This window comes from Vombatus ursinus, unplaced genomic scaffold (genome assembly GCF_900497805.2).
Source record: "Vombatus ursinus unplaced genomic scaffold, bare-nosed wombat genome assembly UNPS02000577.1, whole genome shotgun sequence".
In the NCBI taxonomy this organism is placed as follows: domain Eukaryota; kingdom Metazoa; phylum Chordata; class Mammalia; order Diprotodontia; family Vombatidae; genus Vombatus; species Vombatus ursinus.
The window spans coordinates 7,256,268-7,282,763 of NW_020940355.1; positions in this window are offsets into that span (position 1 = coordinate 7,256,268).

Consider the following 26,496-nt stretch of genomic DNA (forward strand, 5'->3'; position numbering starts at 1 on the left):
TAGATGAAACTTAAATATCCATTAATTGTTGATTGTTGATCATAGTGAATGAAGAACAACACTGCCAATAGTTAACATCCTCAAAAAAAAAAAGACAAAACCATAAGATTGAAAATTCTGAAATGACACTAACCATGTTCCCCATAGATACTGCATGTCTGTGCATTTAGTAAATACAGTAGTGATCCTAACCTGAGCTAGAAGAAATCTGAGAGATCAGGTAGTCCAACTTTCTTATTTTGTGAGAAAACAGACCCAGACAAACTGAGCGATTTGTTCGAGGTTATACAGAGAGTTAGTGGCAGAAGCAGAGTTAGAAGTCAAATGTCCTAATTTCTAGCCTCATGTTCCTCTTAACACCGTTCTGCCTGATTTAATGTTCACATGACTTTATTATATATATACATATGCATTTGTATATACAAATGTATGTGTATGCATATATAAATATGTATGTAGTTCATATGTATATGAATTAGCTAATTTACTAAAATAATGCAATACAAAATACTTTATATTTATGTAGTAGTTTTAACTTTTCAGAAGAATTTCAAATATTTTATCTCATTCTATTTCTTACCCTTCAACAGTCAACAAATTAATAATTAATGCTTATTTAACATTTCTCAATTCAATTCAATAAACATTTATTAAGTGCCTACTATGTGCCAGCCACAAGGTTAAGTGCTTGATATACAAAAAGAGGCAAAAGACAGTCCCTGCCCTCAAGAAGCTTACAATTATTTTTCTATATAGTTAACTGATGGCTGCTGACCTTGCATTATAAGTTCATGAAAACAGTATTTCTTGATAACAGCAAAGAGATCAATTGTATTTTTGTTTGTTCTTCTCCACTCCTTACCTCCAATAAAGACTTAGCTTGGAGGTAAGGAGTGGAGAAGAACAAACAAAAATACAATTAATCTCTTTGTTAAATTCTTTATTTTTAGAGGGGAAATAGATTACCTTTTTTGATACGAAAAAGTCTTCACATGAGGATGTTTTAAAAATGAAAATGCTTTTATTTTTTCAATATGTTACTATGTTTTTATTTACACCTAATAGTTCATATGCATATGAAGTATTATATATTATACATATGTGTGTGTCTGTGTTTGACTCATGAGGCTGAAATAACATTGCATGAATAACTTTTTTCTCCTTTGGTTATCAAACTGTTTTATTTCTCACTTTGTGATTGGCTTTTACTTCTGACGTTAGCACCACCCAACCAGCTCCTGTTTGTCTGGAGGATCCCATAAGCTGGAGTTGCATTGGAAGAGTCTGCTAATGTAGCCAAACAAGCTATTTAGAGAGTATTATTAGAGATCTTTAAAACCATAAATGCTATTTACCTTTAATAACCACTTTAATTAAATCTTTCAAATTGCAAGGATTACTTACTGAAGATCACATAGCTCACAAGGTTCTAATCAACATGGGGAAAGTGAAAAAGAAAATGGAGATTAACTATGTATATAGAAAAGACTGGCGCTTGTTCCTTGGAAAGAAAACTATGGCAAATCTGGACAGCATGCTAAAAAGCAGAGCCATCATCTTGCTGACAAATGTCCATATAGTCCAAGCTATGGTTTTTCCAGGAGCAACAAATGGCTGTTGGACTATGAGGAAAGCTGAGTGTCATGGAATTGACACTTTTGCATTATGATGCTGGAGAAGACTTTTGAGAGTCCCTTGGACAGCAGGGAGATCAAATCAGTCAATACTAGAAAAAATTAATTCAGGCTATTCATTAGAAGGTCAAATACTGAGGCTGAAGCTTAAATACTTTGGCCACATAATAATAAGATGGAACTCATTGAAAAAGATCCTGATATTGGTGAAGATTAAAGGCAAAAGGAAAGGAGGATGGCAGAGGATGAGATAGATAGTATCATGGAAACAATGAACACAAACTTGAACAAAATACAAGAGATAGTGGAAGACAGAAGGGCCTGGAGTGCTATGGTCCATGGGGTCACGAAGAGTCAGATACAATTGAATAACTCAACAACAACAACAATAGCAACAACAAAATAGCATAGGCTGGTTTGTACCTTTAAGAATAAGAATAGGAATAAGAATAGGAAAGACATACTCTTCCCATTACTTCCCCCTTTGTCTTCAAAGATATAAATATCCATTGGCCCTTAGATTGGAGTTTGGACATTTATTTATCTAATCTATTTATTTATAAAATGAATTTTTACTCTTCACTAATATTTTTACATCATCTACATTTCCCCGTCTCCTCCCTCTTCCCCTTCTCTGACAGCAATCTCTTTTGAGAAAGCATAAAATAAAGGGGGGGGGAAGATAGCTGAGCAAAATTAATCTATTTTTAAAATGACATTATATTCAATACTTTACAATCTGTAGACCCCCAACTTTTTAGAGAAGTGGGAAGAAAGCCAAGTTTGTTTATTATAATTTTTCAATGCTTTTTTTCTTTCTGATTTTATATTTATATTGTTTTAATCATCACATATAGTTCTCTATATTCTACTTCCTTTGCTTTGCATCAGTTCATATAAGTCCTCTCATGCTTTTCTGTAGTCACCATACTCATTGTTTTTTTACAGCACAGTAAAATTTCATTACATTGATATGCCACAACTTGTTTAGCCATTCCTCAACTGATAAACATCTACTTTGTTTACAATTTTTTGCTTCTACAAAAAGTACTGCTATGGGGCAACTAGGTGGCACAGTGGATGGAGCACTAGCCCTGGAGTCAGGAGGGCCTGAGTTCAAATCCAGCCTCAGACACATAATACTTCCTAGCTGTGTGACTCTGGGCAAGTCACTTAACCCCAATTGCCTCACTAAAAAAAAAAAAAAAAAGTGCTGCTATGAATATTTTGGTGTATGTGGGACCTTTTTTTGTCATTGATTTTCTTAGGGGTATACGCCTAGCAGCAAAATCTCTTTATCAAAGAGTACAGACATTTTAGTTACTTCATTCATGAATGCTTCTTTCCAGAATGGTTGTACCAGTTTTAGCTCTGCCATCAGAGTAATAGGATATCCATCTTTCCACAACTTCTACAAAACTATTCCTATTGTTTTTCATATTTCTCCATTTGTTGGATTTGAGGTTAAAATTGTTTTCAATTTTAATTTCTTTAATTATTAGTGATTTGGAACATTCTTTCCCCTGGTTTGTTTGCTAATAGTTTGCAATTCTTTTCAGAACTATTTGTTTATAACCTTTGAGGTCTTATATATTTCTCTTAATGGACCATATATCTTGTATATCAAACCCTTATTTAAGAGACTTGATTTTCCTCATTTGACATATAGCTTTCTTATCTTAGTTGCATTAATTTTTTCATTCAAAAGCTTTTCAATTTTACATAACCAAAATGATCTATGTTACCTTTTATGATTGGCTGTATTTCTAGTTTGGTTACAGATTTGTTCCCTAGGAGTAGCTGTACCTGATATAGTTTCTCTTATAATTTTTTTGTATCAAGTGATCTTTAGTATTTAGGTCATGTGTTTATTTTTAGTTTATTGTGGAATATGGTATAAGGATTTGTTTATTTATAATTTAAAAGTGTAATGGATCACTTTCTGAATTTTTTTATGAGGACCAGAATTTCTAGCTTTGTCACTGGTCTTAATTGCTAGAAAATTTAAACTGAAATATAGCAGATCATTTTTATTGCTGGTATTTGGTGATAAGAGTTTGATTGTAGGAGTTGTATTAGGGTTTTCTCTACATAGCTTTGGTGGGCTTGGAGATCATAGTTTGATTCATAATAAAACTGGATTTATATAATAACAAAATTGCATCATTATGGGGCTTTATTATGCAGTATAATAAACAAAGCAAGCAAAAAAGAACCTTTCCTCCTGGTTTACATGGTTTTTAGAGTTTGGTCTTGCCTTTGAAATTGCTAGTGAAATTGATCTGTGATTTTTTTTCCAGGTCCTTTTAAAAACAACTAAGAGTTACCAACATTCTATAGTGTTTTCCCAGACCCCCTCCCCAACTATTTTGTTATTAAAATTTATCAAAGAAACTTCTAGAAGCAGAATTATGTTTTATTTACATTATGCTTGTTTTTACACTTTTCCTTTATTTCCTTCTCTTCCCCTTAAAGCTAAATTTGAGGACTTAAAATCAATAAACCATGGTTCCTCCATCTTTGGTTTTCTTTTTCTTCCACCCTCATTGTTATCACCCATTAAACAATGCTGGCATTATTTCTGTTCATATACTATTGATAAAGGCCAATAGTTTACAAGAAACCTTGCAAATCACCATCTAATCTAAATATCTTAGTCTTTGAATCCCTTACAGGAAAAACTAGTGTGTTCCCTGGCCACTTACTAGATTATGTGAGAAAAAAAGATATTAATATAGAGTTTGAAATTTTAGAAACCTTAGAAATCATCTAGTCCAATTAATTTTGCATATGTGGAAACTGAGGCTTAGATCTAGGAGTGGCAGTTAAGGCTTATAGTAAATTAATGGTAAAGCTGGTATTAGAACCCAGGTTTTCAGAATCCCAGTTCATTGTGTGTATCTGTATGTTTTATTATACTATACCATCTCTGTAGTCTAACAATTCTCTTGAATGTTAAAGCAGTGACCTTTTAGAGCTTTGGTTTTATCATTTAGGAAATGGAGAGAAAAATAATTGCAGTACTTAATATATAGGGTTGTTGCAAAGAAATCACTTTGCAAACCTTATAAATATGAGTTATTATCATTGTTATATGTTAGAAAAGAAGTAAGAGGCAGCCTAGTAGAAAGCAATGAATGATAAATTGGGAATCAAGGAGAACCTTTTTTGAATCCTTTCTCCGAAACTTATTATCTGTGTGACCTTGGCAAATCACTTAACCCCCTCAAATTCAGTTTCCTTATCTGTAACATGAGGATAGCACTAACTTACAAGGTTGCTTTAAAGATACAGTGGGATAATGTATGTAAAGAATTCAGCAAAGTGCTATGAATGTATGAAATATTATTATCAAATTCAAAAGATAATTTGAAATGTGTATTGTTTTTAGGGTATTTTTAAGATGTTAAATTTTAGTTTAATAGTTTGAAAAAATGATCATTTGCTTGTATTCACAGGAGTAATAGAGACATTGATGTCCTTAAAATTACTTTTTCTAAGAGACTCTTTTCATAAACAAATCTATCTCTGGGCCACTTCAACAATATTTCATCCCTTTTTTAAAATGCAATGATTTTGCCTTGTCCTTTACCTCAAGAGTTCAGGGCACTGCAAAAGCCAGTTCCTTAGTCACACAGTGGGAAAGTCTGATTACTAAAGGCATGTCTCTTCCCAGCTAGTAATACCTTGGCAGGAGAGATTTGGAAAACATCTGCTGAGGAGACACAAAGTCACATCTGCTGCTTTCCCAATGAGGCACCGGTATGAGTGTAACAGAGTTAATGAGCTAGGGAATAAACCTTCTATCAGCAAAAAATTGCATATGGCAGCCTGAATTCTTCTTAGTTCACCTAAAGGCATTTATATTTGAGGAGGTAATATAGGAGTTTTATTTTTATGTCCAATAAAGTAACTTTCCAAGATGAAAATGGGAAGAGCTTGATCCAAAACCATGGAAATGTTGATAGGAGCAATACTTTAAGGAAATCCCACCTTTAGTCTTTCTCCATCCTCCACAATCTTAAGGCCTTCCCTCTGAGACTCCCCTCTAATTTATCCTATCTATATCTTGTTTATATATAGTTGTTTGGACATTTTCTCCTCCATTAAACTGTGAGCTCCTTGAAAGCAAGGACCGTTTCTTGCCCTTCTTTGCTTCCTCATTATGGGGCACAGTGCCTGTAACACAGCAAGCACTTAATAATGTTAATTGACTTACTTAAATAGTGATATGAGTCAGCTAGGTTGTACAGTGGATAGAATGCAGGACTTGGAGTCAGGAAGACCTGAATTCAAACTTGCCTCTAATACTTACAAGCTATGTAACCTATGACAAGTCACTTAACCTCTCTCTGTGTGTCCTCTTCTGTAAAATTGGAATGGTAATAGCACATACCTTCCAGGGTTGTTGTGAAGATCAAATCACTTAACATATATAAAGTGCTTTGCAGACCTTAAAATGCTATATAAGTGCTAGCTATTATTATTATTAACATGGATAACAGTTTTTTTGTGGTTCATTTAAGATTATACTGAAAAGGTTCTTAGTGGTCATCCAGTGGAACCCTCTTACCTTTTATAGGCCTATAAAGGTAAAGTGACTTGCATAAGGTCACACAGGTAGGAAGTAAATGACAAGAGCATAAAAATCTTTTCTGCAACTTCCCTGAATATGTCACAGATGGAAGGGAATGGAATAGTATTTATTAAATGCTTACTATGTGTCAAACACTGTGTTACATGCTATGGAGACACAAATAGAAAACCAAGACAGTTCCAGCTCTCAAGGAGCACACATCCAACTGAGGAAGACCACACATAAAAGAGGGTTCAGGGCCATGCTCAGTTCATGGCAGATGGAAAAACCCAAGATATAGAAAGCAGCAAGGCCAGGGGATCTTGGGAAAGCAATGAACCTGAGTTAATAAATATACCCAATCTTCTTTCCACTACTGAACTGTTTCATAATTTCATTATTTTATATCTACACCTTATTTTTGACCCCAAATAGTCACCTACCATATTAGCCAATCTTGGCTATGAGTTACTTTGAATTATTTTCAAAAATTAAATCCATCTAAGAAGGATGATGATTTACCACCAAAATATTACTCCTGTCCTAGGCATTAATGGCAATTTCTCCAGGGGAGGTCCAGAAATACCTTGAGCCCTGTCAGCATCGCTGAAATCTTTGGCTGTCTTCCTAAGGGGATGACTTGGAAGTACATAACATTCATTTCACAGTGTAAGTGCTAAGAAATTTGGTAAAAATAAGAACCACTGCTCAAGTCTCATTACTTTGAAATCACATTGCACACTAATATTCAGTGTGGGGAGTCATATTTTAGGAAGGATAATCTGGAGAATGTCCAGAAGAAGTTGGTAAGGGTAGTGAAAGGGCCCCAAGAACATGTCATAAGAAGATTAATTGAAGGTACTGGGAATGGTTATTATGTAAAAGAAAAGACGTAGTAATCACATGAAAATGACTTCCAAATATTTGAAGGACTGTCATGTGGAAGGGTTAGATTTGTTTTGCTTGGTTCCATAGGGCAAAAATAGAAGAAAAGGATTAAAGTTCAAGAAAGGCAGATTGACTTGACGTAAAAGTCATTAGTGCTTTCCAAATGTGAAACTGCTACCTTGGGAAGCAGTAGGTTTGACCTGTTTGAAATTCTTAAAGAAGAGAGTTAAAGAAAGGAAATTGTATAGAGATAGTTTTTGACCAGGTGTATTTGCTGCATTCTGAGGCTGCTTCCAATGCCTAGTTTCTATAGCTTAAGATTATTTGATGTTGTACTCAGAAGACTTTATGATCTGTAGCAACCCTATGTTGAAGAACATGCCCAAATCTCATTCACTTTTTCTTAGTGTCTAAATTCACTAAGAAAAGTTCTGCACTTATCCACTCACAGCAATCCTTCTGGATGATACCATCCGTTTCTGGCTTGTCATGATCATCATACTTTGCACTTACATAGTGCTTTATGATATACTTTTTTACTCATTGACTCATTTGATATCACAGCAACCAGAAATCAAGACTCAAAGGGCATATGTGACTTGTTATAGGTCCAAACAATCAATCAACAAGCATTAAGCACTTACTATACACCAGGTACTGTACTAAATGCTGAGAATTTAAAGAAAAACCAAAAATATTCCCTTCCTTTAGGGAGCTTACATTCTAATAAGGGAGACAGTCAGTCAATAAACATTTAATAAATGCCTTCTATGTGCCAGGCACTGTGCTAAATGTTAGGTAAAACAAAGGAAGCTAACAGCTCCTGTTCTAAAGAAGTTCCCAGTCCAACGGAGGAAGCAACATGTAAACAACTATGAAAAATAATCTATATACGAGATAAATTGGACAGAGGGAAGGGCACTAGAATTAAGAAGGATTAGAAAAAGCAAGGTATACATTAAGCATTCCATACAAAATAATACAGAGTCTATGGCAGGTAGCCATCAACGGGAAGGTAATAGCAACTGAGAGTGGGGTTGGCAATGGAGTGATAAAGCTCTCTCAAAGAAGGTGATATTTGAACTGCTTCTTAAAGGAGGCCAGGGATTCTAAAAGCTGGAGCTGAGAAAGAAGAGCATTCTAGGCACAGAAAAAAGCTACTGAGAAGTCACTGAGATGAGAGATAGAGTATCATGTGTGATGTACAAAGCCAATAAGTGGTGGTGTCAGGATTCAAAGTCAGGTTTTCTGACAGATTCCAGGACTTTTCCTACTATACCATATTGCCTCTCTGTCATCCTCATGACCCTTCTTCATGTTCTGTGGAAGATTTTGCCACTTCACCAGGGCTAGTCCTTTGTGATATGCCATGGAGAGTGTCTAAATCAATACATTGTGCAATACAAAAGTAACAGAAGATGATCACTGCTGGGGAAGATTTCCAGGAAGATGTTGGATTAGAAAGAAGCCAAAGGAACTAATTCTGCCCCGTTTCCTCACACATTCAGAAAATTGGCCCAACCCCACCGCACTTCCACTAAAAAGAGAAGAGGAAAAATGAGAGATTAGAGAAAAAAACCTAATTTTGAAGAACTGGGCCTGGATTTATGGGGGCTGTGATACTGTACCTACACCTTGGTCTGTACTTGGACAGGCAATATGGATTTAGTTCAGTCCTAGGTGAGCCTGGCTTCTAATAAAAAAGGGGCTAGCTTCCCTGCTCCCACACCCTTTGGCCCGTTAAGCCCCTACCTCAACTCCTTGGGATGATTTTACTTATAGTTTATGTCATGGCTCACACCTAGGATTTCACCAAAAAGAGGGACTGAAAGGGTACTCAGTGTATAATGTGAATCAAGGATGGGCACAAATAATTTATTCCTATACATAAAGTTAATTTTAAACATCAAATATGAGCATAGAACAACTTAAAAGATAATTACCATTGTAATCTGCTGAGAGATTAAACTTTATCAGAACACATAGTAGTTTGTAGGACTGTTATTTAGCCATTTTACTCCAGTTTATTTTGGTTGTTCACCGTTTGAAGAATTTGTAGTACATGTCTGTCGGCAAAATGGCTGGGCTTGCACCAATCTTCTTGTCAATGTCTTTCCTCTCTAAAAGAGCTGGAGTAATTGATGAGGAGTCATCCCCTGACTTCATTTAGCTTCAACCCAATAGTTGAATAAATTCTTGAATTTATAGGGTTGTCTCAAAGGTATAGCCCTCTCCAGATAGATATCCCCAGATCTAAGATCTGGGAAAAAAACAAACATAAAGGAGGAAATCACACCAAATGCAAAAATCCTTTTCACAACTGGGTCACCATATGTCTGTAAGCTGTCCCCAAAGTGCCCACATGTTCAAAAGAAACTAGGAATAACAACTCTGAGCATTTTCCATGGGATGACCTCCGTAGGGCAATGAAACTTCAATACCGCCCCCCAAGTCCCTTGGAAAAATCAACTAAAAGGGAAGGGAAAGGGTAGGGAATGAGCATTTATAATAATAGATAACATTTATTTATAGCACTTACTATGTGCCAGATACTGTGCTAAGTACTTTTTATAAATATTATCTCATTTGATCCTCACAAAAACCCTGGGAGGTCGGTGCTATTATTGCCCCATTTCATAGTTGAAGAAACTGAGGCAAACCTAGCTTAAGTGATTTGCCCAGAGTTACACATCTAATAAGTATCCAAGACAGAATTTGAACTTGGTCTTCCAGACTCCAGGGTCTACACTCTATCTACTGTACCATCAACTGCTTAGAACTACCATGAAGCCATCTTGCCTTGACTTCTCTGAGTTGTCATTAACACAGCCATGCTACTCTTGTGGTACTCCAAATTGAAGCCATCTTCTCTCCCTTTCCCATGAACCCGCCTCCCCCCATCTCTATGGCAATGCAGGTTGAAGGTACAAGGGTATCTTAGGATTCTTCCTGTCTCATATTTTGCCCTGCATATAAGCTTTGGCTCAGGTCACGTAGTCCAAGAACCATTCCCAACAGGCATACTCTAGACAGGACCTTGCCTCCAGCTCCCTGATTCTAACTCGTAGATGGGCAGAAGTCACAATTTTTCCTAAGATTGGCTCTATTTTCTAGCTCCTGTTTTCCCTCACTCTGCTATAGAACAACATCGAATTTCATGTAGTTATCACTCAATAAGCATTTATAAAAGGACTTCTATGTGCCAAGCACTGCACAGGGTACCAGGTATACAGAGATCAACATGAAGTGTCTCTGTCTTTAAGTTTAGATTTCATTAAGGGATACAGTGTACAAAATATAAATATGTAAAAACTAAGTGCAAGTTAATTTTGCATTGGAGAGGCACTAGCAGTATCAATAAAATGCTCATGCAGGAAGTGGTATTTTAGCTAAGCTTGAAGTGAAGCTAGAGATTCTTCTTAGAGCTGAGACAGTGAAAAAGCATAGAAATTGGAGATGGAATGTTGTTTATCACAGCATTGGCCAGAGGGTGATGAATTTTTCATACATAGCAACTCTCAAAAACTATTTACTATGTCATAGAGGTTTTGTGATCTGTGTCAGAGGATGGAATTCCCACACCCTAGATTCTTGAAGTAATGAAGTTACAGTCTGACTGCTCAAAAGGGGTTTACTTTTCTGATGTTTTCCTCTTGGTTATTTTTGTTATCTCAGAAATAATCCCAGTGGATCCCCCTCACAATGAAAGGATACAGAAGGCACTGAAGACAAAAATCACATCTAAGAGCCCAGTTTTCATCATTTACCCAACCAAGCAACACAGATCCTTCTCATGCTAGTCTCTATGCAGTTAATTAGGATATTACACATCTGTATAAGAAGTAGCAATATGGTTCAAACCAAGAATCAGGCTGAGTGGGTTTTACACCAGACAGGGATATGCAGATATAATTTGTGTCCATGTTTCTTGCCAAACTAAGGCAAATTTCGTACCTGACTGAAATGCTCACAATTGCATAGCAAGGCTGGTGGGCAGGGCTTCTACCCATTCTCAATTTCCTAACTCAGAGATAAGAAGCAAATTAAGTATCTCTCTAGACCCAGAGCCTGGATTTGTGTGTGTGTGTGTATGTGTGTGTGTATGTGTGTGTGTGTGTGTGTGTGTGCATGTGCGCATGTATGGATATGGATAAATGACAAATAGATGTGAATATGTATATATATGTGTATGTATACATACATACATAAGAAATGTGTATGAGTGTGTGTGAGAGAGAGAAAGAAAGAAAGTATATATAGAGAGAAGGAGAGTGACAGGCAGAGAAACAGAGAGACAGAAAGATAAAGACAAGGGAGAGATGGGGGAGGGAGGGAAGGAGGGAGAAAAGAAAAAGAGAGAAAGTCTGGGGCACTGAGAGGTTAAGTGATAACTAGGGTCACACAGTCAGGATGTGTCAGATGCAGAACTTGAACCTAGGTCTTCACTAAAGGAGGTTCTCTGTCAATTACACCATGTTGCCCCTCACAGGGTTATAAGGATCAAATTATAGAACACATTTGAAAATGACTTGTAATCTAAAGCACAATACCAATGCAAAGTCTAATTGCTGTTCTGCTGAAGCACATGTTGTATGATGCACATCTGGGTTGTTAACTGACTTTATAGGAAGTTCGACATTTAAATAATAGATTGTGCCTATGATTATCCCTCAGTCTTTCCAAAAGAATTTTTGATCAGCCTCTGACTATTTAAAATATGGCAGTTTTTATGTCATCCAGACAGTCAGTTGGACAGTTTATTTCTGACTAAAATAACCATACTGCTTGGTCTTATGGAAAGAGTGCAGTTGTGAAATTCCTATGATGTTTATATCAGCTGCTTTGTTGCTATTTGTGAAACTATTGTTCTTTCAAGCCAGCAGGGTGCATCTACATAAGGTCACTCTCTTACTTAGTAACTAAGAGGTTGTGATTTTAGTTGCTTCTCTATACAGGAAAATGATTGAATAGCCAATCTGTTTTTTTCAACTGCTTTAATGATTGCTGTCAATTGCCTTATTACTTAGTTGTGGTAATTAATATTTATCACAGCAGAAAATGAATGAATTGGCTAGCTTGTGGGCCATTAATGTCATACACTGATATGACCTCAGACACTGGGGAGAAGAGAGTTGCTTAAAGGCCAGCCCACCTGTACAGGGCCATACTAAGTGCTACATAAAACAGACATAGTCCCTGCCCTTCAGGAATTTTCCATTCATACATATGGTTTCAAAGGCTTATAGATGATAAATAATAGTTACTATACTTTATATTTACAGGGCATCTTTCATTTTCAGACCTCAAAAGCATTTTATGACATTTTATTAAATATAATAGTATTTGAATAAGCTGAATATTTAATTACATTTATGCCAATAGAGGAATAGAGCCACAATAAGTTTTAATAATTTGAGCAACCAGGATTCTTTAAAGATCATTCTATTTCTATTGCTATTGTTAGAAATTAAACCTTGTAAGGCATTCTAAAGGAATGACCAAATTATTTGGTTTCACTGGAATTTAATTTCATCCAATATTGCTTGGAAAAGTGTGTAAACATCAGGGCCAACAAAGTCTATGGCTTATTTTTAAAAGTTAGCTCTAGTGGTTAAAATATGGTGCTAACAGTAAGATCCAAGGTTTGGTTTCAGGCAGTAACTTCATTTCTCCTAGAATGTAAACTCTAGGAATTGAGTTTTATCTAAGCTTTCTTCCCCAGAACTTAAATACAGTGCTCTGTACACAACAGGTACTTAATAAATGTTGATTGAATGAATGGGTATACATTTCTTATTAGTTATTGGTTGTAAAGGGATTTGATCTGTGTTGAAAGGGGATTTTTGGCAAAACATAACTGACTTCATTTTGTTCTACATTTGCAATTTTTAAAAAACTGCCTAATATCTCAACAAGTACTGAATATCTCCTTCAATACTTCCCTTCCTTTACAGCCACAAAAGAAAACTCAGAGAACCTCAAATAGGTCAAGGAAATTTTCCTCTTCTCTTTATTGGATCTGATAAAGAACCTAGTAGGCACTTAACAAATACTTATTACTTATTACTGATAAAGAAGGTTACTATTTTCTTTGGTCTAGTGTAAAATGGCCATTCTGACAAAGACACATTCTTTCTTTCAGAACAGTTTTAAGTACCTGCTCTGACTAAATTGCTTTGTAAGAAGCTATCTCTTTTGTTACTCTGTCTGGCTTACAAAGCTTTGGGGGAGGGGTAAGAGTGTAAAGGTATGGTCTGTATACATATCTGTCATCATATATACACACATACACACATACACACGTATGTTATCTGCTGAGTCCATTACCCATTGATGGTGTATGTCCCACTTCTGAGAGAACCTGCAGTTTACCTGTCTGCCTATATCTATACTGGCTTATTTGAATAGTAGCTAGTGAGGACCCTGAAAATTCTCATAACATCTGCATATAGTTTTGAAAAGTCTGTATGTTGTTTTTGAGAGGTAAAACACGGTGTGGTGGGAGAAGCAACAATCTCCTTTGGAGTCAGAAGACCTAGGTGTGAGAAATTTAAGTACTTGCTAGCTATGTGTTCTTGGGTGTCATTTAACCTCCCTGCTCTTGGGCTTTCTTATTCTTATAATGGGAATAACAATATGAACATTGCTTATCTAACATGAATATTACAGAAAGAGTATTAGACAGGCTTGGTGTAAAGAGAGATCTGAGCTCCAATCCCATCTCTAATATTTACTGGTTCTGTGATTGTGGAAAAGTCATCAAACCCTCTCTGAGCCTTTCTCTTCATCAGTAAAATGAGGACAATACCTGTAGCATCTACCTTAGAAAGGCATTGTAAGGATCAAATGAAATCATACGTGTACAATGTTTGGTGAAAGATTATACAAATGCCTATTAATAATAATGCCTTTTGTAAACCATAAAGTCCCATATAAATGTGAACTGTGAGGATGAGGATGATGGTAGTGATGGAGGTGGAGATGACATTCATAATCAGATCAGCTACCACCTACCTTATTAATACTTTCTTCCAACTACTTGGTCCATATACTTTAAGTTCCAAATTAGACAACTCTCCCTGATTATATCTTGTTTTCCAATCTCCTTACTTTTGTTCATGTTCACTCCCTACTTGCTTTTGCCTCATGGAGTGACTTTCTTTCTTGAAGTCATAGTCCAAGTTCTACCTTCGACACAAAGTCTTTTTTTATTCCCTCAACTGCGCTCTCTCTCTCTCTCTCTCTCTCTCTCTCTCTCTCTCTCTCTCTCTAATTACCTTGAATTTATTACCATATGTTTATGTAGGTCTTTGGTTTTCCCCCATTAGAACATAAGCTCCTTTTGAGTAGGAATTGTTTCATGCATTACATTTGTGTCTCCAGAGTCTAGCACAGTACCTGGTACATAGAAGGTGTTTAATAAATGCAGGTTGATCTATTGATGTTCCTTACATCTGGAATTTCCCTTTGTATCTGTTGAATTCTTCCTACCATAAACATGCAGAGAGTGTGAGCCTAGTGTGCAGGCAAGTTGGGGACAAGGGAGGAGCATTACCATTAGCTCTTACTCTGTGGGAAGGAGAACGATCAATTGTAATGTTCACCTAAAGCCCCAAATTTTCATAAATATAAAGTTATCTTCCTACCTGTCTAGTCATTCCTTAGTCTCTTTTTTGGTTTACCATCTATCCCCTGTTCCCTATATATGAGCATCCCACAGGGCTCTGTGTTGGGTACTGTTTTCTTCTTGTTTCACCGTATCTGTTCATGTAGATCTTGATGGTCTCATCAGTATTCTTGGTTCAGTGATCATTTCTTTGCAGAAGACTCCTAAATCTAGCCCTCATCTCTCTCCTGAATTCTAGCCCCATGTCACCAATGATCAGTTTTATATTTTCACCTGAGTGTTCCATAGACATTTCAAATTCAAATGTCCAAACTGCAACTCATTTATCTTTCCCCATACACCCATCCATCTTCTTAATTTCCTTATTTCTGTTGAGCATATCCTTATTTTCCCTAGATTCATAGAGCCATCCTTGACACTTCACTCACCTCAATCCACATATCCAATCCATTGCCAGATATTTCTGATTCTACATGTATAACATCTCTTGTATCTATCCCTTTCTCTTTATTCACATAGCGATTATCAAAATTCAGGCTTTTATCACCTCTGACTTGGATTATTTCAGTAATCTTCTAATTAGTCTCCCTGTTGCCATTCCATCCTTTCCCATTTCAATCCAACCTACACCCAGATGTCACGTTGACACTCCTGAAGTACTGACCTGAACTTTTCCTTCTTCTGCTCAAGAAACTTAAGTGGCTGGTTCCCTATTGCCATTCCTCAGTTTGGTATTTAAACCTCTTCTCACTCTGAGAAGAGTTTTTCCAAATGAATTTTAAGTTACTTCCTTCACACACTCTATGATTGATTATGTTCTGACCATATTCACCCACCTGAAGTTCCCCTAAAGAAAACATCTCTATGCTTTTGTACAAGCTATACCCCATGCCTAGAACATCCATGTTCCTCAACTTCCCTTCTTGGAAGCCTTAACTCTCTACAGGAAGATTAAGTTTCACCTTGTTTTAGAGTACATTAAATTATGCTGGGATCCATTTCATAGTATCTGGTTTGTGGTGCTATGCCCCTTCTTATCACGTATAAGGATGTTTTCTTAGAATTTTTTTTTAACTGCAGGTGCCATACTGCCCCAGGAATGTAAATTAGTTAATGTTGTTTTCTAGAAGATGTTTACACGAATAAAGACATATATATAGTTATAGTAATAATTGAGGACTCTCCCTTCTTTGGGATCCTTGTGTACTAGAAGTTTATTTACTCTTCCCTATAGAGTGTGAATTCACATTCATATGTAGAATGCCAAGGAAAAAGCTGTAAGCACCTTTATCAAAAGAACTTTGATCACTTTCATTTTGAAAGTTCACTTTCACTTGAGAAACATCCCAAGGGCCTACTATCCCTTTGGCAGTAGTCTAGCAATTTAGAAATTGAAAGGTCCTGGGGGAACACTCATCCCAATACTAGCTGTTTACTGTCCTATATATCTATGAAGTTTTAATTGCTTCTCTCTTTTGTTTTTACACCTAAAAACAGCTGAAAAAGTCTCCTCCTGTTTCCCTAATTGTAACTTTATAGACATTTCCATCTGGGCTTAAATGGTCCCATAGCACCTGGGATCATAGAAAACATTGATATGACTTTGAATAGATAGAACATTCCAATCCTGTCCCCTTTATCACCTTCAACCAATTATAATGCTCAGAGATATCAAAGTTTAGATTCAGAAGCAGGGGTGACAGATAGCACTTTGGTTCCTCACCAGTCACTATACTGGAGCTAGCCCTAAAGGGAGGGAGTTATTATTCACTTTTCTGTTTCTGACTCTTTGTGATCCCATTTGGGCTTTTTTGTTTTTGGTAAAGATACTGGAGTGATTTGCCATTTCCTTCTCCTGCCCATTTTATAGATGAGAAAACTGAGATAAACAGGGTTAAGTGACTTCCCCAAGGTAGTGTCTGAGGTCAAATTTGAACTCAGGTCTTCCTGATTCCAGACCCAGTGCTCTATCCACTGTGCCACCTAGCTGCCCCAAGGGAGGAAGCATCCCAAACATATCAGAAATAGGACTTATCCTGAATAAAATGGGAGAGTGGAAAAGCCATCTAAGGAGCTGCCCCCACCTCTTCTCCCTTCTGGAAGTAGAGTTGGAAGACTGCACCCATCCTGTCTCCATCTGTCTTGAGGCCTTAATGGGCTATACAGAATATTATCTTTTTAAAAATCTCATCTGGAAATGTAAGTCTTGTGCCTGGGTTTTCTTCTTTTCCCCTTGTTATTCATAAAAGTTGATTTATCATCATCACATATTTGTAGAGACATTTGCTGACAAATGTCAGAATTGAAATAGGAGAAATTGATTGTCTTTTTTTTTATTTTAAAATTCCTATAACTCAGAAATATTCCTCATTAAAATTGTTGCAGTGAGTGGTCCTACTACACACTTCCTCATATGAGACCTTTCTCTATTTGCCAGTGCTCCCCAGGAAATTAGTTTTTACGTATTTTGTTTATGCATTATATCTACCTATCTGTGTATATAGTCCTCTCTCTCCACCCTCTCAGTTCATCTCCTCCCCTATTACTCTTCCCTTCATTGTAGAATGTAGAATCCTGGAAGTAAAACTTTTTTTGTTTTTGTTTTTGTTTCCCCAGTACCTAGAACACTGTAGGTACTTCATACATGCTTGTTTAATTGAATATCTGTTGAAAGATAGGGAAGGCTTGGCTGGACAGAATTTAGTCTGATAAAAAAAACATCAGCGGTTTTAGTAGATTGCTTAATATGACTTAAAAGTGTGATATAGTAGCCAAAAAATCTAATATGTTCTTAGATTGCATTAAGAGGTATAGCATCCAGAATAAGGATAATTGTGTTGCACTCTACTGTGGTCAGAAAACATATGGAGAGTCCTATTTGACTGTAGGGCACCAATTTTAGGAAGGGCTTTGATAAGCTAGAGGATGAGAGCTACCAGGATGATGAAGTGCCTCAATATGATGCCATAAGAGGATCTATTGAATGTATGGGGAATATTTACCCTGGAGAAGAATAGACTTATGGCTATTATGATAGCTATCTCTAGCTTTTTAAAGAGCTGCCACATAGAACGAAGATTATTTAGTATTCTTGGCCCCAGAGAATAGAAGTAGGAGTCATGGGTAGGTGTTGCAGAGGCAAATCAAAACTTGATATGAGGAAACATTTTTTACTAATTGGAGCTAGAAGTGGAACAGGTGCTTTGGGAGGTAGTACATTGTTCTCATTAGAAATTTTCTAACAAAGGCTGGATGCCCACTTAGTGGCAATTCAGGAGAATTTTTTGTTCAGATATTGGTCAGAGTAGATAGCAAATGGGGTTCTTTCCAATTCTGAGATTCTGTGAAACCCCAAAATCAAAGGTCTTCTTCATGAAGTATCAGCTTCTCATAGACTTTGTTTTGTACCTCTCTGATGAATTTTCTGTGCATTATAGCCACCCATGTATGTGCCCTACTTCCCTACAAGACCATAAAAGCAGAATAATGTCTAAACCTTATATCTCCTCCAGCATGAAGTATAATGCTCTGCACATAGTGGTACATAATATACAAATACTTTTTGAATTCAATTTAAGATATTAACCTCTAGAATAGTTTTAATAATAACCAAAATAACTCACATGTATTTATCATTTAATAGTTTACAAACTACATCCATCATATCATTGAGAAGATGATGAGAAAATTCTTGGACATTAAATAGAAGCTGTTCTTGTATGAGACTTAGTATGTGGTGGGGATTCTTTGGTTTAAAAATGTATTTTATTGATGTCTTTTGTCTTATATTAAGATAATTTCCTATCCCCATAATGAACCTTCTCTTGTGACAAGAAAAAATAATTAAGAAAAACATCCAATAAAGAAACCTTGTCTGATAATTTACACAATAATCTGCCCTACTAGTCCTTCTCCTCTTTGGTGTGAGGGGCTTTTATTTCCTTATCTCTTCTCCAGAATTTTCATTGTTTGTTCCACTACCCAGACTTCAAATTCCCTTTAGTGACCTTCAATTTTACACTGTTATAGTGCTGGTGTATGTTTTTCTCTTCATTCTTCTTTATTTCATTATTTTTTTCAATTAACAAGCATTTATTTTCTCTTCATCTCACCACCCATGATCCAACTGAACAAAAAAAGAAAAATAAAACCCTCATAACAAATATGCATGTTCAAAACAAATTTCCATATTGGTCATGTCCAAAAACATATATTTCATTCTATATCCTGAGTCCTTGAACTCTCTGTTAGGAGGTGGATAACATGCTTCATATTCTGTACTGTAGAGTCATGATTTGTCCTTGCATTGATTGGAGTTCTCAAGTTTTCAAAGCTGTTGTTCTTTTAATGTTGTTATTATTGTATGAATTATTTTCCTGGTAGTGATCACTTCACTTTGCAACAGTTCATCCGGATCTTTTCTCTGAAACCTTCCATTTTATAATTTCTTATACAACAATAATATTTCATTACATCAATATACATAAATTATTTAGCTGTTTCCAAATAGATGGGCACCTCCTTCATTTTCAGGTTTTTTTTCCCCTACTACGAAGAGTTGCTACAAATATCTTTGTACATGTAAGTCCTTTTCCCTCTCTTTCTTATCTCTTTGGGGGTATTTGACTACTAGTGGTATCGCTGAATCAAAGGATATGCACAGCTTAATGACATCTGGGGCATAGCTTCAAACTGCTTTCATGAAGAGCTGGACTAATTCATGGCTCCACCAAAAGTGAGGTAGTATGCCTCTTTAGTCATAGCCCCTTTAACAATTGCCATTTTCCTGCTATGTCATCTTTGCCAATTTGATAGGAGTGAAGCAGAGCCTCAGAATGTTTTTAATTTGCATTTCTCTAATTATTATTGATTTGGAGCATTTTTTTCCATTGGATTTTTTTTTCCATTAAAACTCCTTTGATTATGTGTTGGAGAATACCTCTTTCAAATTTGAATAAATTCTTTATATACCTTGGATGTAAGAACTTTATTAGGGAAATTTGCTGCAAAGATTTTCCTACCAGTTAACCATATTCTTTCTAATTTTAGCTGCATTTGTACATTTCTGCAAAAATGCTTTAATTTTATATAATCAAAATTGTCCAATTTATCCTTTATGATCCTTTCTATCCTTTGTTTGGTCATGAACTTTTTCCTTCTCTATAGATCTGAAAGGTAATTTCTTCCTTGTTCCTTTAATTTTTTTAATGATGTCATCCTTTGCATCCAAGTCATTGTTCATTTGGCATTTATTCTGGGATATAGTGTAAGACATTAATCTATACCTAAGTTCCAACATATTGTTTTGCAGTTTTTCTAGCAGTTTTTGCTGAATAGTTGAGTCCTAACTCCAGTGGTTGGGATCTTTAAGTTTGCCAAACACCATGCTACTGTTTGCTTTTATATGTTATGCAGTTAGGTGATGCAGCAGATAGAGCCTGGGCCTGGAGTCAGGAAGACCTGAGTTTAAATATGACCTCAGATACTTACTAGTTATATGATCCTGGGCATATCACTTAACCACTGTCTCAGTTTCCTCAACTGTAAAATGAGGGTAATAATAGTATCTACCTCACAGGGTTGTTGTGAAGATCAAATGAAATACTATTTGCAAAGCTACTACTATTTACTATTTTTAAAGCATGTAGATACTTAATACATGCTTATTTTCCCTGCAATCCATTGTATTAATAGACTTTTCTTTTTTTATTCAGTACCAAATAATTTTTGAGGATAACTATTTTATAGTATGTTTTTAGATCTACTACTGAAAGGCCTCATTCTGTCCTACTTTTTTTTATTATTTCTCTTGAGATTTCTGACTTTTTGATCCTTCAAATGAATTGTGTTGTTATTTTTTCCAGCTCTATTAAATAATCTTTCGGTAGCTTGGTCTGTACAGAACTGAATAAATAAATTAATTTAGGTGATGTTCTCACTTTCATTTGGTTGTCATGACCTACCTATAAGAAATTACTTTTTTTTTCCAGGTATGTACGTCTGTATTTACTCTGTGGTTCTTATTTTTCTCTATATTAGTTCATACAAATATCTCCATGTTTTGCTTACTTCTTAATATTCATCATTTCTGACTGGAAAATAACATCCCAATTACATTTACATGCCATAATTTTTTTTAGCCATTCCCCAATTAATGGACACTTTTGTTTCCAAGTCTTTGCTACCACAAAAAGTAGTGCTATGAACATTTTGTGATGTATGGGATCTTGGTTCTTTTCTTTGTGTTCTTTAGTATATACACCAGTAATTAGATTTCTGAGTCAAAGAGTATAGATAGTTTTGTCACTTTTTATGCATAATTCCAAGTTGAAATCTAGAATGGCTAAACTACTTTACAACTCCAGCAGTGAGCTAGTGTGCCTATATATCACAGTTTCTCTATCCTTCACTATTCTTATTTTGGATAATTTACATGGAATAAAATAAAACCTTAGAGTTGTTTTAATTTGCTTTTCTTTTACTATTATTTTGGAGTGTATTTTATAGAAGTCATTTAGTTTTCAAATCTTTTGTTCCTATTTTTTGACCATTTGTCTATTTCAAATGTATTTTGAACATCAGCCCCTCGTGCGTGATATATGTCTCAAATATTTTCCTCACTTCACTGTTTCTTCTCCAATTCTGTGTTTATTGATTTTATTCATGTAAAAGCATTTTAATTTTATAAGGTCAAAATTCTTGTGATAGAGATTCTTGAAATGATTTATAAGGCAATGATTTTCAAGTACTAGTGGTCTTTTAGATACCTCATGTTTGATCCAAATTACAAGTCACAGAAATGTTTTTATATATGGTTATTGTTATATATTTGCACATACATTTAGACACACACAGTGATCAATAAAATATAGCCATAATAGCAACTAGATATTTATGAAGGTAAAAATCCCATAAGATGTTGTTTGGAAGTGGGGGAGCATGATGGGATGGATTTTTAGTGCTAAATGATGAGAATGTTGGGTAGGTGGCTTTTAAGGGTATTTGCCTTGAAAAAGTGGTTCAGTTCATAGATTGTTGTTTTAAGTAGAAGTTTCCATGACAAAAAATACAGACATGGATTTCTCCCATCCATTTAGCCTTGGGAAGAATAGTTTTGAGTGTGAGTTACTGGTTTTCTCTTATATTTTGCCAATCATCCTGGACCTCTCTCCTTCAAGCTGATGACTTCATTATTTCATAGTCCCTCCCCCACAGGTTTGGATCAATGATGAGAGAGTTGAACTCAATTTTTTTTTCAGGTCCAGTCATTTTGACTTATTCAGCCAGACCATTCACTGTTCTTCAAACAAGTAATTCTCCTTTCTACTTCCGCATCCTTTGTCATGCTGTTCCTCTCTTGGAAATGCCTCTTTTTTCAAACACTAAATATTATCTCTCAAGTACTATTCAAAACATATCTTAAATTTCATCACTTGCATGAGGCTTACTTTCAGCTGTAATTATTCATTAATTTATTCAACAAACATTTATTCTAGTTTTGGTTCCATTAATAGAAACAAAGCATCTTGATTGAGAGAAGTATTAGGTCCATTTTATTTGATATTGGTCAGATTAAATCAGTTTCAAAGGCCTAGAACAAGCATGCTCTTAGGGGATGACCTCAAGTAACAGCTTCAGAAATAAAGGGGACAGACAAGTGAGTTTAAGGATACTGAGTTTCATTATTGGGTGATTCTCCTGGTATGCAGCTTGCTTCCTCAGCTTCAGAGAGATCAGATAAGTGGCATTTCTGCAGCAATTCCCTTGGGAACATACACCTAAACATAAGATACATCACTTGGATGTCTTCCTGAGCTAAGAGATATCACATAAAATTGTAGAGTATTTAAAGGCAAATAAGCTACCTAAAAACCTCATGAGCCACTTGGCTACTTGTTAGGGACCTTTGCCTACCCTTCCTAACAATCACACTACATTTTACTCTAACACTGCAAACTCACTCTGGATAGTCTAATTACACTAACAGTAGTCAACTATCAATGTCTCACAGTTAATTAATTGCTCCTGCAAGAGGTTTTTTTCCCCCCAGATGTTGTTCCCTGAACCCAGTGCCTGATAGCCTTGCTTTCTCTGACTGTAATATGCTGAGCTGCTCATTATTTTTGTATCTGACTATTGCAGGTAATCTGGAGAGTTATTTCCAGTTCTGGATAATATATTAATGAAGTAGTGCATTCTAGCGAAAATCTCTAGATTTGGAGTCAGAGGACTTGGATTCAAATCCTCACTTTGCTACCTAGTATCTATACTACTTTGGGCAAGTGTAATCTCTCTGCGCCATAGTTACCTCACGAGCAAAATAAGGTACACTAGATAATCTCTAAAATATGCTAGACTTGGAGTCACAAGAGCCTTGGATGCAAAAATTGGCTCTAAGACTTACAAGTTAAATGACCTTGAGCAAGTCACTTATTCTCTCTCAGAGGCTTCATTTTAAAAAAATGGGAATAACATTTGTAATAACTACCTCAGGAAATTTTGTGAAGAAAACATTGTATGAAAATGTGTTATTATCTGCAAGTTCCATTCTCACTATGAATTCCATTATTTTAAGAGAGACATTAACACACTGAATGGATTGACAGGAGGCTGACCAAGATGGTAAAATGAATTGAAACTATTGAAGGAGTTGGTGATGTTATGCCAAGAGAAGACTTTAGGTGAGACTTCACATCTGTGTTCAAACACTTGAAGGGTTGTTATGTGGGAGAAATAGACACAGTCTATATTGTTCCAGAAGGTAGGTTAATTGAATAATAATTGTGAGAGAAATTTCAATGCTCAATTCAGCTCTAATTAAAGTTCTACATAATTACATCTGGGTGAGATGGCACATGCCGGTTATCCTTCCTAATAGGGAGACTGAAGCTAATAGATAGCTTGAGATCAGAAATTCTGAGCTGCAAAAGGATTAAGGCTAATCAAGTGTCTGCACTAAGTCCTGCACCGTGAACCTCTAGGAGCTAAGAAGGGCTGAACTGACCTAGGTTGGAAATGAAGAAGGTCAAAAGTCCTGTGCTGATCAACAGTGGGAATGCGCCTATGAATAACCATCACAGATAGAGAGATCTAGCTGAGAGAGTTCTGACTGAGATAGGGAGATATTTGTCTCAAAAAACTCCAACCAAAAACAAACAAACAAACAAACAAAAAAAGAAAAAAACATTATAAAAATTGGAACTTTCCAGCAATGAAACAGTATATGTTATGGAGTTTTCTATCATCAAAGGCTTTCCATTAGAAGTTGGATGACCACCTGTCAGGATTCTTGCGTTATATGTGAAGTTAGATTAAATGAGATCAATTTTTCTTTCAATTCTTCCAATTTTCTTACAATTTCATCCAGCCTTAGCCTGAATACCTTTAGTAAAGGGAAATCCATTACCTCCCAAGGCAGCCTATTTCAATTTTCCACATCTTTAATTGTTATTGAGTTCTCCCTTATATCATGAAGAAATATGCCCCTCTGCAACTTCCATTCATTGTTCCTAGTTGTAGCCTCTTGGGTCAACCAAAACAAATTTATTTCCTCTTGTATTGAAGACAAATATGATATTTCTCCAAAGTCTTTTCTTCTTTTTTCATCTGATCCTCTTATGACATTAGCTCAAGACCTTTTCATCCCAGCTTCCCTTTGCTTTATGACCCATTTCTTCTCATTTATATAGTAAGAACAATAACAATAACTCCTCTATTTACACCATAGGGTTATTGGAATGAATAAGGATCAAATGGAATGATGAATGTCTAATACTTTGAAAATCATTTGTAAAAACTTGACCTAAAATTTCACTGAAATAGGGAACTCCCAGTAAAGAAACCCCCTCTGCCAATGTAGATCAGCATCTGCTCTGTGACTTACAGTCTTAGAGACTTTCCTGCGGGGTGGGCACTGGGAAGATAAGGGGTTTGCTCAGGGTCACAGAGTCAGTATCAGTCAGAGACAGGACTTGACTTCCTGATGCTGAGGGAAGCTCTTTATCCACCATGTGCCATGGCTGCCTCTCTTATAAGTCTAAACCATAAAGTGAGTTATTATAAATATGAGCTAAGGCAACAATGATGATGCTACAAATAAGTATAATAGGACTTCTAAGAAAAGGGAGGTCTATATGACCTAGAATAGTTGCAAGAAATGCCTCGTGCAATAGCCGGCATTTGAACTGAGCTGAGTGAAAATTCTGGGTCTAGACACTTTCTCTGATCCTCATGACTTTTCAAACCTCTCCAAAATAGAAATTATGCACAAGATATATGTTAATTTCAGCTGTGTGATGGTCTAAAATACCAAGACACCAAAGAAGATAATATTGTGATGAACAAATAAGAGAGAAGACTAATTTCTAATTTGAGCTCATTTAGCATCTCCTTTCCCATCATCTACCATGCTTTAGCAGGGCTGTATAAGCCAACTTTGCAATAGAACTCAATTAAGTCAACTCCTTCCCCTACATACCCATGTCAAAGAAGATTTTAAAAAACCAGAAGTTTGCTCTGGCTAGGATGGTAGCATGACAACGTACTGTGCCGTAACATTTCTCAGTCATAGAACTGAGAAACAAAGGGAACTGAGGCGGAACATCATCATGTGTTGTTCTACCAGGCCTGAAGTAGAGGACAAGCATTTGGGTGAAGGCAGTTCTATACCTGCAGAAGTCACTTGGATAAGAGACTGAGGCTAGTGAAATGTGAATTGCATAGTATGGAAGGAAGTTAAGACACCTTTGAGGCTCAGCCCCAAGGTAAATTGCCATCAAAGGGAAAGGAGTTAGAAAGTTAGCAATAGGGGAATGTAAGGAAAAAAAGACAGAAATTATAAAAAATCTCAGAAGGAAGAAAACTCAGTTAAAGACCTTGAGCACAAGCAGATAAGCAAACAATAAGATGTTAATAAAAGAAGGAAATATGACCTTCATGTCATCTGAATGAGTACAGACATCTGTGAATAAATATGAGATAAAGTTGCCTGAAGATCCTGAAACATTAATGGACACTAATTTTTTTGCTTCCTGAGCCAAAGCTACAGGTTCTCTGATCTAGTTAAAGCTCTGGTAGTAATAGTTAAGTTTGGATAAGGAGGGTGGGAAAGGTTTTTTGTTCCTATAGGTTGTTATGAGATAGAAACAGTGCATTAAGAAGATTTAACTGGTAGTAGAGAGAAGGAGTTGGGACAAAGACTTGAAGCAAGGAAGCCAAACCTGAGATTTCAGTAGAGCAGCCTTTAGCAAAATGCCATGGCAGATACAAAGAAAAAGAGATGTATATGTCATAGGAAGATCTGACAGGACTGAATGTTGATTAGATATTTGGGAAAGTCAGGAGAATATCACAGCACCCCGAATTTTTCTACTACTTAGGACTGAATTATATAATCTACTGTATTCATGTATGGCTCTTTTTTTCTTCTTTTTCTATTTGCTTCGTGGTTATACATCTTATTTCTCCAACTAGATTATAATCTCTTCCGGTGTGTCATATTGAGGAATGGGTGGTGGGTGGGAGGAGGATAGAATTTGCGTTGGAAAACAGGGGGAGATACCACAATTAATAATACATCATAGGAGTATAGCCAACTCAGTACAGAGCGCCAGCCTCAGCTAGAAGAACACCTGAGTGCAAGTTCTGTCTCTGACACAAGCTAGCTGTGTGATGGTGCGCATGTCAACATTTCAGGATGCCCAGGCAACTGAGACTCTTAAATCTGAGAGAGAGAGAGAGAGAGAGAGAGAGAGAGAGAGAGAGAGAGAGAG